Source organism: Thalassophryne amazonica, chromosome 15 (assembly GCF_902500255.1).
Source record: "Thalassophryne amazonica chromosome 15, fThaAma1.1, whole genome shotgun sequence".
NCBI lineage: Eukaryota > Metazoa > Chordata > Actinopteri > Batrachoidiformes > Batrachoididae > Thalassophryne > Thalassophryne amazonica.
In genome coordinates this window covers 51,809,177-51,822,769 of record NC_047117.1, presented here as the reverse complement: position 1 = coordinate 51,822,769, position 13,593 = coordinate 51,809,177, and the positions used below count along the sequence as shown (strand labels likewise).

At 40.0% G+C, this 13,593-nt stretch overlaps 1 protein-coding gene across 1 annotated transcript in view; it reads right to left on the bottom strand.

The window, feature by feature from the left end:
• Positions 1-7,647, bottom strand: part of cplx2l (complexin 2, like) — a 98,955-nt gene extending 91,308 nt beyond the window's left edge. The window contains exon 1 of the mRNA XM_034187485.1: positions 7,504-7,647. The gene's annotated coding sequence lies outside the window, so the exon portion shown is untranslated. The remainder of the gene's footprint in view (positions 1-7,503) is intronic.
• Between the last annotated feature and the right edge of the window lie 5,946 nt (positions 7,648-13,593).

The window sequence follows — 13,593 nt, the reverse complement described above, 5'->3', positions numbered from 1 at the left end:
CTCGTGTTTTGCTTTCATATATATGTTTTATGTACCGGGCCGGCCTATGTGTTGTGTGTTGTGTGTGTGTTGTTTGTTATGGGTCGGTGTTGGTTTGCTCAGCCCTGCTGTTGACCAAGGCAGGGATGTACATCTGGAGCTGGTCCCCGGGCGCCTAATGGCGACTTCTGCTCCTACTGGCAAATAGGATGGGTTCAATGCAGTAGCCACATTTCATTGTGCAGGGAGGATGTTCTTTGAATGTTCTTTTGAATTTCTTTGAATCTTTGAATCTTTGAACTTCCTAAACCAATTATAACGAATAATCCGTGTCTGCTACGTTTAATCTGCGTGGAATTTAATAAACGGAAACCAAATTTCAGATATATTATATGTATATATTAGTCTGAAACAGAGGACAAACAGCGTTGTAAAGAACAATAATGAAGACGTTAAAGAGCAAACTTCACTTTCCCCCAGAACGACATGATCAGGAAGCGAGCGTAGCTCACAGCAGCTCCCACTGAAAATAATGGAGAGACAGCCTGTGATTCTTGCATGTTTACATAAAACAAATGCAATAACAACATCTATAAACCCAGAGAATATATTCATGAGAGTTTTAGGCATAATATAAAAATAGTTTCATGTTGCGATGTTAATGCTGTTGTCCGTGTGCAGTGGTTAAAGTGCAGCATGATCAGAGTGTCTCAATGCAGTTCTCAATGTTACTGAGATCTTGCAGCGCGGCGAACTCTCCAAGGTTTTGCAGGATTTGAAACCTGAAAAGGGTGGATAACATGTTTCTCATATATTTTGTAAAAGTTAGTGAGAAATAAACTCTTAAAAAACTGAACATGCTGGTTTTAGAACCTAATAACACCTTTGAAGTGATTTACATTTTAAACCAGTTACATTTGTTCCACAAATCTGATTGGATAATCGTGTGAGATTTCTGACCATAAAATATCACGTTGACGGTGGCAAAATATTCACCATTTCACATTTGATGTATTACTCCGCACCCTGACCGTGTTGCTACGCAGATGTCAATAATGGCACGGTCAGCTGAGAGCAAGAGAAACAACGCTGTTTCTACGGTAAACTTCACAGACCGAATTACTTACAGATAATATAAAATAAATAAACCGTCAAAATAAACCGTGCAAATGACATGGAATTGGATTAGAATGTGAATAACTCCCTTGTGTCTGATGATTTGTGGACATTAATGCTGGATTACGGTCGCAAATATCCCTTTTACTGGTTCCGCTAGCATATCATCAGACACAACAGGGTTATACCCTAATTTGATGTTAGCATGGTGACATCATAGGCTGGTAGCTAGCCGCAATCTCTGTTTCATTTGTGTGTAAATATAACATCTTTGTCATATATTATGTAAAAGCGAGTGAGAAATAAACACTTCTAAAACTAAAACTGCTGTTTTTGTGACTTGATAACACCTCAAAAGTGATTTAAAAGGACATTTTGTGGACGTCAGCGTGCACGTTACTCAAAGCTAACTCAACGCTAATATCTGCTCTTGTCAAAAGCTCATAAATGTAAATATTGTCTCTGGTTGATTCATTGATTGATTGATTGAAAGAGGAGCTTTATTGAACATGTACTTTATGTAAATGACGATATAAATATATATATATATATATATATATATATATATATATATATATATATATATATATATATATATATATATATATATATATATATACTCAACAAAAATATAAACGCAACACTTTTGGTTTTGCTCCCATTTTGTATGAGATGAACTCAAACATCTAAAACTTTTTCCACATACACAATATCACCATTTCCCTCAAATATTGTTCACAAACCAGTCTAAATCTGTGATAGTGAGCACTTCTCCTTTGCTGAGATAATCCATCCCACCTCACAGGTGTGCCATATCAAGATGCTGATTAGACATCATGATTAGTGCACAGGTGTGCCTTAGACTGTCCACAATAAAAGGCCACTCTGAAAGGTGCAGTTTTGTTTTATTGGGGGTGAAACCAGTCAGTATCTGGTGTGACCACTATTTGCCTCGTGCAGTGCAACACATCTCCTTCGCATAGAGTTGATCAGGTTGTCAATTGTGGCCTGTGGAATGTTGGTCCACTCCTCTTCAATGGCTGTGCGAAGTTGCTGGATATTGGCAGGAACTGGTACACGCTGTCGTATACGCCGGTCCAGAGCATCCCAAACATGCTCAATGGGTGACATGTCCAGTGAGTATGCCGGCCATGCAAGAATTTGGAGATTTTCAGCTTCCAAGAATTGTGTACAGATCCTTGCAACATGGGGCCGTGCATGAGGTGATGTTCTTGGATGTATGGCACAACAATGGGCCTCAGGATCTCGTCACGGTATCTCTGTGCATTCAAAATGCCATCAATAAAATGCACCTGTGTTCTTCATCCATAACAGACGCCTGCCCATACCATAACCCCACCACCACCATGGGCCACTCGATCCACAACATTGACATCAGAAAACCGCTCACCCACACGACGCCACACACGCTGTCTGCCATCTGCCCTGAACAGTGTGAAACGGGATTCATCCGTGAAGAGAACACCTCTCCAACGTGCCAAACGCCAGCGAATGTGAGCATTTGCCCACTCAAGTCGGTAACGACGACGAACTGGAGTCAGGTCGAGACCCCGATGACGACGATGAGCATGCAGATGAGCTTCCCTGAGACGGTTTCTGACAGTTTGTGCAGAAATTCTTTGGTTATGCAAACCGATTGTTTCAGCAGTTGTCCGAGTGGCTGGTCTCAGACGATCTTGGAGGTGAACATGCTGGATGTGGAGGTCCTGCTGGTGTGGTTACACGTGGTCTGCGGTTGTGAGGCTGGTTGGATGTACTGCCAAATTCTCTGAAATGTCTTTGGAGATGGCTTATGGTAGAGAAATGAACATTCAATACACGAGCAACAGCTCTGGTTGACATTCCTGCTGTCAGCATGCCAATTGCACGCTCCCTCAAATCTTGCGACATCTGTGGCATTGTGCTGTGTGATAAAACTGCACCTTTCAGAGTGGCCTTTTATTGTGGGCAGTCTAAGGCACACCTGTGCACTAATCATGGTGTCTAATCAGCATCTTGATATGGCACACCTGTGAGGTGGGATGGATTATCTCAGCAAAGGAGAAGTGCTCACTATCACAGATTTAGACTGGTTTGTGAACAATATTTGAGGGAAATGGTGATATTGTGTATGTGGAAAAAGTTTTAGATCTTTGAGTTCATCTCATACAAAATGGGAGCAAAACCAAAAGTGTTGCGTTTATATTTTTGTTGAGTGAGGCAAATAAGTATTTGGTCCACTGTTGATTTAGCAAGTTTTCCCACCTACAAAGAACAGAGAGGTCTGTGATTTTTATCACAGGTACATTTCAACTGTGAGAGACAGGATCTAATACAAAAAATTCAGAAAATCCCATTGTATGATTTTTACAGCCAATGGTATTTTAGCATCGCATTATATTCAAAGCTTTTTATCCCTATAGCAACCAAAATAGAGCTCAACCAATATATCAGTTGGCCAATAATGTCAGTCAGGAAGGGGAGGTGATGGTCTCGTGGTTAAGCAGTGGGCTTGAGACCAGAAGCTTCTCAGTTCAAACCTCCGTCTGGCTGTAAAATCAGTAAGGACCGTTGGGCAAGGTCCTTAATCCCCATGTTGCTCCCGGTGTGTAGTCAGTGCCTTGTATGGCAGCACCCTGACATCAGTGTGTGTGTGTGTGTGTGTGTGTGTGTGTGTGTGTGTGTGGTGTGTGTGTGTGTGTGTGTGTGTGTGTGTGTGTGTGTGTGTGTGGTGTGTGTGTGTGTGTGTGGTGTGTGTGTGTTAATGGGTGAATGAGAAGCATTACTGCAAAGCACTTTAAGCTTCTTTTATAGATAGACAAGTACTATATACAACCCCTGGCAATAATTATGGAATCACCGGCCTCGGAGGATGTTCTTTCAGTTGTTTAATTTTGCAGAAAAAAAGCAGATCACAGACATGACACAAAACTTAAGCAATTTCAATGGCAACTTTCTGGCTTTAAGAAACACTATAAGAAATCAGGAAAAAAATTGTGGCAGTCAGTAACGGTTACTTTTTTAGACCAAGCAGAGGGAAAAAAAAATATGGAATCACTCAATTCTGAGGAATAAATTATGGAATCACCCTGTAAATTTTCATCCCCAAAACTAACACCTGCATCAAATCAGATTTGCTTGTTAGTCTGCATCTAAAAAGGAGTGATCACACCTTGGAGAGCTGTTGCACCAAGTGGACTGATATGAATCATGGCTTCAACACGAGAGATGTCAATTGAAACAAAGGAGAGGATTATCAAACTCTTAAAAGAGGGTAAATCATCACGCAGTGTTGAAAAAGATGTTGGTTGTTCACAGTCAGCTGTGTCTAAACTCTGGACCAAATACAAACAACATGGGAAGGTTGTTAAAGGCAAACATACTGGTAGACCAAGGAAGACATCAAAGCATCAAGACAGAAAACTTAAAGCAATATGTCTCAAAAATCGAAAATGCACAACAAAACAAATGAGGAACGAATGGGAGGAAACTGGAGTCAACGTCTGTGACCGAACTGTAAGAAACCGCCTAAAGGAAATGGGATTTACATACAGAAAAGCTAAACAAAAGCCATCAGTAACACCTGAACAGAAAAAAACAAGGTTACAATGGGCTAAGGAAAAGCAATCGTGGACTGTGGATGACTGGATGAAAGTCATATTCAGTGATGAATCTCGAATCTGCATTGGGCAAGGTGATGATGCTGGAACTTTTGTTTGGTGCCGTTCCAATGAGATTTATAAAGATGACTGCCTGAAGAGAACATGTAAATTTCCACAGTCATTGATGATATGGGGCTGCATGTCAGGTAAAGGCACTGGGGAGATGGCTGTCATTACATCATCAATAAATGCACAAGTTTACGTTGATATTTTGGACACTTTTCTTATCCCATCAGTTGAAAGGATGTTTGGGGATGATGAAATCATTTTTCAAAATGATAATGCATCTTGCCATAGAGCAAAACTGTGAAAACATTCCTTGCAAAAAGACACATAGGGTCAATGTCATGGCCTGCAAATAGTCCAGATCTTAATCCAATTGAAAATCTTTGGTGGAAGTTGAAGAAAATGGTCCATGACAAGGCTCCAACCTGCAAAGCTGATCTGGCAACAGCAATATGAGAAAGTTGGAGCCAGATTAATGAAGAGTACTGTTTGTCACTCATTAAGTCCATGCCTCAGAGACTGCAAGCTGTTATAAAAGCCAGAGGTGGTGCAACAAAATACTAGTGATGTGTTGGAGCCTTCTTTTGTTTTTCATGATTCCATAATTTTTTCCTCAGAATTGAGTGATTCCATATTTTTTTCCCTCTGCTTGGTCTAAAAAGTAACCGTTACTGACTGCCACATTTTTTTTTCCTGATTTCTTATAGTGTTTCTTAAAGCCAGAAAGTTTCCATTTGAAATTACTTTAGTTTTGTGTCATGTCTGTGATCTGCTTTTTTTCTACAAAATTAAACAACTGAATGAACATCCTCTGAGGCCGGTGATTCCATAATTTTTGCCAGGGGTTGTAAATGCAGTCCATGAGCCTTTCACAAACATTTCGGTCTTGACTTTATATTTACAGACATGGAAACTTTTATTTTACTGAATAAACAGTACAGGAAAAAATGTTTTAGCTGTGGTAAATTATCATGAAATAGTTTGTTCAGCACAGGGTGCTCCATTGATTGGCTACAATGCTGTCAAGCATGCCTGGATCCCCATCACCCCTAGTCATTACTAGAGGCAGAGGCCGCTACCATGCATTTTCAATCAGAGAGGGTGTTTTACTGCCACGAGACAAGTGTTTGGCATTTTGCCAGCTGGGCGGGGTGAAAATAGACAAGAAGTCTATTTTATGGCAATGCTGAGCGATGTGACAAACCGACTGCCAATCTGAGTGAAGGCAGCATGATGGCAGTTACGATGTTGCTTGGTTGTTAGTTATATTTATAGTTATTTATGATAAAGTTCATGTATCAGCCCACCTGTGCCCATTGTCATCTGGTAGGGCACACTGCTTAAAACCTGTGCCAAATCAAGATGCAGGTCCACCTCGGATCTGAAGTGACCCCGAATGAAAAGGGGAGAAGCTGAAGGGGCTCACTTGTTATAATAAAGTTCATGTTTACACTGTAAAACATCAAACCTTAGTTAAATTTGCTTGTCATGAGTGTTTGATAAAGAAATGTTAGGAATCTTTGCAAAAAAATCCATATCGGTCAGGCTCCAGTGCAAAGAGCTTAAATCTGATTGCTGCATCGGATAGGTGCGTAAGACTACCTTCAAATGGGATGTTGCATATTATATCCATCTGAAGTCGATGTCCATTTGTAGCTGGGGTAGTGACCCAGTATAAATAATGCATCCTATCAGAGGATGCTGACAAGAAACACTGAGATGGAATGCATGGCTCAGCAGGAACTCACCTGCAGCAATAGTGTTCAGGAGAAAGTACTTTACAACGCTTGATATTTTGGAGTATTTGAGTCAAAATCAGGTTTATAAAATCTCATTACACTTTGACTTAAATTTAAGCAAACCACACAGTGGCATAGCCAGTCATTTCTTACAGAGGGCACAATCAGCTGTAATTCCACATAATGATGACAGTAATTATTGTTCTCATAATGTAGAATTATTAAAATAACATTAATACTTCACATTGCTTGAAGATATTGGCATAAGTGTCTGAAAAGAAAAGGGAACAATTAAACTATTCTCATGCATCATAAATTATGCATATGGTATGTTAGAGTAAGGTGCTGCAAGTTACTGGGAGGAGCCAAGTGATGTTTGAGTGAATGGGGGGGGGCTGGATTACTCAGAAGTTTGCCAAAGACGACTTAAATTTACTCCCAAGTGCGCTGAAAACCGGTAACCCTTCAATCTTTACAGTGTAACTCAAGTTTTGATTTGCGTATGGGTCCATCCCATCATCACTCCCTCCAATCACCCCCTTCCCCCGCCGCCCCCCTTCTCCCGCACCCATTCTAAAATAACAATATGCTGCATTCTGTGTAGCAGAGGCTCTGAAACACCTGCAGGTTTGTCTCTGGGTCACATTCCAGTGATTGCAGCACTGAGGTTTTTTTTTTTTTTTTTCATTTCCTTCTTGGTTTTCTTTCTGTTCATCACAATCTGCAGCAGCATCACTTCAGGCTCACATGAACTCGTGCACTGATTGTAAATTACACTTCCTCTGGTGCAGAATGTGCACACACACTGACAGTAGCGAACTCCGATCGTATATATGCACCCATAGAAATCCACAGTCAGCTACATGGAAACATCCACATCCTTCAGCAAGTGCACAAAACATCTGAGCATCCCGTCCCACACACCAGCAACATTCATCCTGCCTTTGGCTGATCAGGCATTTTTAATTATTATTATTATTATTATTATTATCATTATTTACCTCGTTCTGATCCTCCAGTCAGTCAGTCTTTATGCCTCCAAAGAAAAAACACACTTGCAGCAGTGTTACACACACCCCCTGCTTTGACTCCTTCAGTGGGAGAAAGAAAAATCAAGTTGTATGTCTGAAAGCAGGGATTCTCTCTCTCTGCTGTTCCCCCAGAATGCAGCTCTCAGTGTGCAGACATTCTGCTTGTGTCAGTCTGCACAGAGAGAGAGAGGGGAGAGAGAGAGAGAGAGAGAGAGAGAGAGAGAGAGGGAGGAGAGAGAGAGAGTATTGCATTTCTCAAGAATAGTATTGTGGTTTCCTCAGAAAATTTGCTGATTAGTGTTTTTTAATGGCAACGTATTTGAGTCAGGAATTGTAGTCCCTGGATTTACAATTGCCATGGCTCGGGACAAAGATCAAGGCTTTCAATGACTTCCTGTCCATCGGAAATGTATCTATGTACAGCCTTTGGAACTGAGAGCTGCTTGGAAAGACAAAACTGTTACTGGGTTTAGCTTCAGCTGACGAGCCTCATTGACCTCAGAAGGTCATCCTTTACCTCTTCTTACCCCTTTCCTTTGATTGCACTACTTGCTAGGATTTCTCCGAACCTACACCTGCCACACCACCACTTTTCTCTGCCATCACCAAATGATGTTACTCTTGATACCAAAGTCCTGAGGCCTGTGTCAGCAGAGGGGGAATGTTCAAGTGAAGCCTGTGACTACACTGTAAAAACAATTCTGTTGTTTTTACAGAAAAATTCTGGCAGCTGTGGTTGCCAGGGGAATTCTGTAAAAATTACAGTGAATATATAAATGGTTTTATATAAAATATGTAAAATTTTACAGTTTAAACATATCATTTACAAAAAAAAAAACCACAACATTTTCAAACTGTAATTTTAATGATCCTTTCCTGTTGAATTAGCACGGCCACGCTATTAAAGCATTTTCCCCTGTAAATTTACACTTACACTAAGTTCCTTCGGCTGCTCCCTTGTTTTCACTCAGGGTTACCACAGCAGATTCAAGGTGGGTCTGCATGTTGTTTTGGCACAAGTTTTGCACACGTTTTTCCTGACAAAATGTCACATTACATGGAGAAATGTGGCAGGGGTGGGGTTTGAACCAGGAACCTTCGGCAATGAAACCACTTGCACTAACCACTTGGCCACCAATCCTGCTATCCATGCAAATTTTAATAATTGCATTTTAATAATTACAATGCAAATATATGGAACACATAAGCTATTAATTGTCTGTTTAGAAGATAAAATCTCTGCACAAGGGTTACCTTATGTTTAAATATCCTCAAAATGTAGTTTAAACAGACACAGCATCTCTTCAAACCCTTAATTTGCAGTATTTCAATGTATTTGTGAAAATTCTTATCTGTAAAGTCTAAAACAACAGTAAAATTCAAATTAACAGAAAAAAACAATACGTTTTTTTTCTGTGTTTAAACTACTGTCGTTTGTACATTCTACAATGGTATATGATTATTTTAACATATTTGTACTGCTGGATTCACAGTTCAGTTTCGTTCCACACTTTACAAATTATTGTTGTCAGTTAAACACGGCATTGTTTTTCATTTCACAGTTTTCTTATGTCGTGATTTTACAGGATTTTCCTGTTAATTTCATAGACTTTTTTTTACAGTGTAGACCAGTGTCATTTTTCAGTATATCACATAGTCAAAGAAAACTACTCTTGGTGAAATTACACAAGACTGTTTAATTTTGTGTTGTGATTCTGCCAGTCCTGAATTGACAGCATCATTTTTTAAAGTAAAGATTTTGACTCTAATGAATCTCCCAGTTAATTACAAAGGATTTTTTTATAAAAAAAAAATAAACACTTCCTTTCCAGACTATAATCCTCTTTCATTGTTGAGTGTCAGATGGGTGCGTTGTGTCTGATGGAGCCTGTTATTATGTGTAATATTATGTGTACTGTTATTATGAGTATTTTGAAGAATCATCATGAAGCTCAACAAAGTAACAGCCTGCCTTCAACCACAATAATTCTCATTACAGAAAAATCAAAACAATTAAAAAAACAGAAAATCACCTTAGCTCCAACACTGTGAAATGTTATTTCAGAATTGATAAAACAAACAAACAATAAAATCAATAAAGCCATCCTCTCTCATTTGCCCAACACAAACATCATCACTCCCCAGTCAATCACTAATTTTTATTGGAAAAAAAGGCAAACACTTTTATTTAATGCACATTAAATCTATCAATGTTGTCAACGATGATGATGAGACTGCTGACGACTACAGTCCAATGAAATTCACTGTGCAGCCTCCAGGTTTGTGCTATAAATCAAATGTGACCACAGGATTTCAGTAGTGTACAATGAGCTGTTAAAGACTTTTGGTAAAGCCGTTTCGGAAGCCTTGACAGGCTTCATCTCACCATCACCACACCAACCTCCACAACAACATTTTCCCATTTTTTTGTTTCAACTACACTGCCCAAACACTCTTCAGGGAGTAAATAGAACTGACACTAAAACATGCCCTTTTATAGTCGTGTTCCACCAATTGGAATCTTCCGCCCTTGTTCCCAACCATACCCACACCCTTCCTGGGCTATAACTCCACGTGGGAGATTCCTCTTGGTGGAACACGACTATAAAAGGTCCTTTGGGTGTGTTTGTTGTTTGACTCCCTGAAGAAAGCTTGAAGTTGAAAGTTGTTGGAGTGTGTTTGTTGTAACATCTTAGTATATGACCATACCAAGCCATTAAAGGCATTTTATTGGTTTTAAGACAGTTCCACCAAGTTTTTGTGTGAACCATGAAGCTAACCATGAAGAGACCTTTGCATCTTTTCCCTATTAGTGTTGCTTTCTGTAGTTCTTTTTTCAATCACAGCGCTAGGTTTGTCATTTTCCTAAAATCAGTCTCATCACTCTTAGTTTTAAGCATCTGTAGGTGCTTGCAGGTCTGTAGTTGCAGGTCTGTGGTTCTGTGCAGGTCGTGGAATGTGGTCCCGCTCACACCGATATTAGTGGGGGGTTTAGGTGTATGCTCAACCAGTGTACATGTGTTTTATTGACTAGCAAAAGGACCCTGAGGTGTCTTTGGGGGTGCGGTGGCAGTGTCGAGTACAGGGTCCACCGCAATGCGCAATCCAAAGTAGGAGCTGTGTCCATATTCTCAGCATTCTCACATTCTCGTCATACCTGTTTCTGGTGGGTGTTAAACTCCACTAGGGCAGCCCCTTGTCACCAAGTCTGTTTGTGATTCTTATGGACAGCATTTAAAGTCAGGGACTGGAGGGTGTCAAGTTTGGTGATTTCAGAACCCACTTTGAGAACGGTTGGTAGAGTCTAACCCTATTTTCTGAGGTCATTTACCTTCTAAATAAGTTCTTCTTCCCCTGCAGGGAGTTAAATGTCTTTTATTTTTCCAAAGACACTATCACTGCCACGCTTTGCACATGGTGAGAAAGCACAGAGGGACCACAAAGGTCTGCTACGTCTGCATTTCTCATCAATTAATCAGAATGCAGGAAGCCGCATGCAGTCAACAGTCAGGTGGAAACATCCGTCACCTCTTGTATAGCCTAGAAACAGTTTGAAGCAACATCAGCATCAGCTGTCTTGGTCTAACACAGACAGACAGACTCACACACACTGAATGTGGTTTTGTTCCATCTGTGTGATTTATTCTCTCTTGGTTTGTAACTTTTACTCTTAATCCCATATCTCATATCATAGAATTTCAAAACTTCTTCTGTCGTTCATTTTCATTACAGGTGTGTCTTAAAGTTTGATATCAAACTTTAAGACACACCTGTAATGAAAATGAACGACAGCAGTTTTTAAATTAAAAAACTGCAGGCGCAAGGAAAAAAAAAATGCATACATACATACATATACAGTACATCCAGAAATTGACAGAGCTTCACTTTTCTACATTTTGTTATGATACAGCCTTATTCCAAAATGGTGTAAATGACTTAGTGGTGAGCACTGCTGCCTCACAGCAAGAAGGTCATGGGATCAATTCCCACTTGTGGGCTTTCTGTGTGGATTTTGCATGTTCTACCCTTGTTTGCGTGGGTTTCCTCCGGGTGCTCTGTTTTCCTCCCACATTTAAAGACATGCGGGTTAAGTGAATTGGAAACTTTATAATTGTCCAGCTATGTTGCAAAAGAGGTCTCGATCTCAATGGGATGAAATTGGTTTAATTTAAAAAAAAATTGCCATGGAAATGTGATGAAACAATGTGAAAAGCATGTCAATAAAACCTGACAGCAAGTTTTACAGCAGATTGAACATGTCACCATTTTTCTCAGTAAATATAATTCTAAAGGTGTTATTGACATTAAATTTTCACCAGATGTTGGTAACAACCCAAGTAATCTACAGGCGCAAAGAAAAAAAATGTCTACAGAAATTAAGCTACAGTAGTGTTCAGAATAATAGTAGTGCTATTTGACTAAAAAGATTAATCCAGGTATTGAGTATATTTCTTATTGTTACATGGGAAACAAGGTACCAGTAGGTTCAGTAGATTCTCACAAATCCAACAAGACCAAGCATTCATGATATGCACACTCTAAGGCTATGAAATTGGGCTATTAGTAAAAAAAAAGTAGAAAAGGGGGTGTTCACAATAATAGTAGTGTGGCATTCGGTCAGTGAGTTTGTCAATTTTGTGGAACAAACAGGTGTGAATCAGGTGTCCCCTATTTAAGGATGAAGCCAGCACCTGTTGAACATGTTTTTATCTTTGAAAGCCTGAGGAAAATGGGACGTTCAAGACATTGTTCAGAAGAACAGCGTAGTTTGATTAAAAAGTTGATTTGAGAGGGGAAAACTTATACGCAGGTGCAAAAAATTATAGGCTGTTCATAATATAATAATAATAATAATTTATTAATTTATATAGCGCCAAATCACGAGTAATCGCCTCAAGGCGCTTCACAAGCATTTAAAAGCAGAAGAACATGAAATAAGATTAAAATACAATAAAAAATGTAACCATAAAAAATTAAAAGAAGTAAAATAAATAAAACGTATAAAAAAAGACACACAATAAAATACTAATGATAAAACAGGGAGAAGAGATGTGTCTTCAACCTGGCTTTAAAAGTCTCCACAGAGTCTGACTGTCGTATTTGTGGAGGAAGATCATTCCACAGAGCTGGAGCGTGGTGATAAAAAGCTCTGTAACCCGCTGACCTTTTCTTCACCCTCGGGACACACAATAGTCCTGCACCCTGTGAACGCAGAGCCCTTGCCGGCAAATAGGACTCAACCAGGCCGGCCAGATAGGGGGGTGCCAGTCCGTGAACAATTTTATAGGCCAATAGTAATACCTTAAAATCTGATCTCAAGGAGACCGGAAGCCAGTGAAGGGATTCCAGAACCGGCGTAATATGATCAAATCTTCTGCTTCACGTCAGAAGTCTGGCAACAGCATTTTGAACCAGCTGAAGACCCCTGATGCTGGACTGTGGTAAACCAGAAAACAAAGCATTACAATAGTCCAATCTAGAAGAGACAAACGCATGAATCAGAGTCTCAGCATCAGCCATAGACAGGATGGGACGAATCTTTGCTATATTTCTTAAATGAAAGAAAGCAGTCCTCATAATGGTAATGTCCCTAATCTGGAGGTCAAAGGACAACATAGGACCAAAAATTACCCCTGTTCATCTACAACAGGGGTAGGCAACTTGTTCCAGAAAGGGCCAAGAGGGTGCAGGTTTTCTTTGCAGCCACTGACTCCACCAGCTGATTTCACTGATTAATATCACTTTGAGCAGATGGAATCAGTTAATCAGTGGCTGCAAAGAAAACCTGCACCCTCTTGGCCCTTTCTGGAACAAGTTGGCCACCCCTGATCTACAATGATCTCCAATGCTTTAAAATGGACAAGAAAACCAGAGACGTGTGGAAGAAAACGGTAAACAACCATCAAAATGGATAGAAGAATAACCAGAATGGCAAACGCTCACCCATTGATCAGCTCCAGGATGATCAAAGACAGTCTGGAGTTACCTGTGCTGTGACAGTTAGAGACGCCTGTGTGAAGCTAATTTATTTGCAAGAATCCCCCGCAAAGTCCCTCTGTT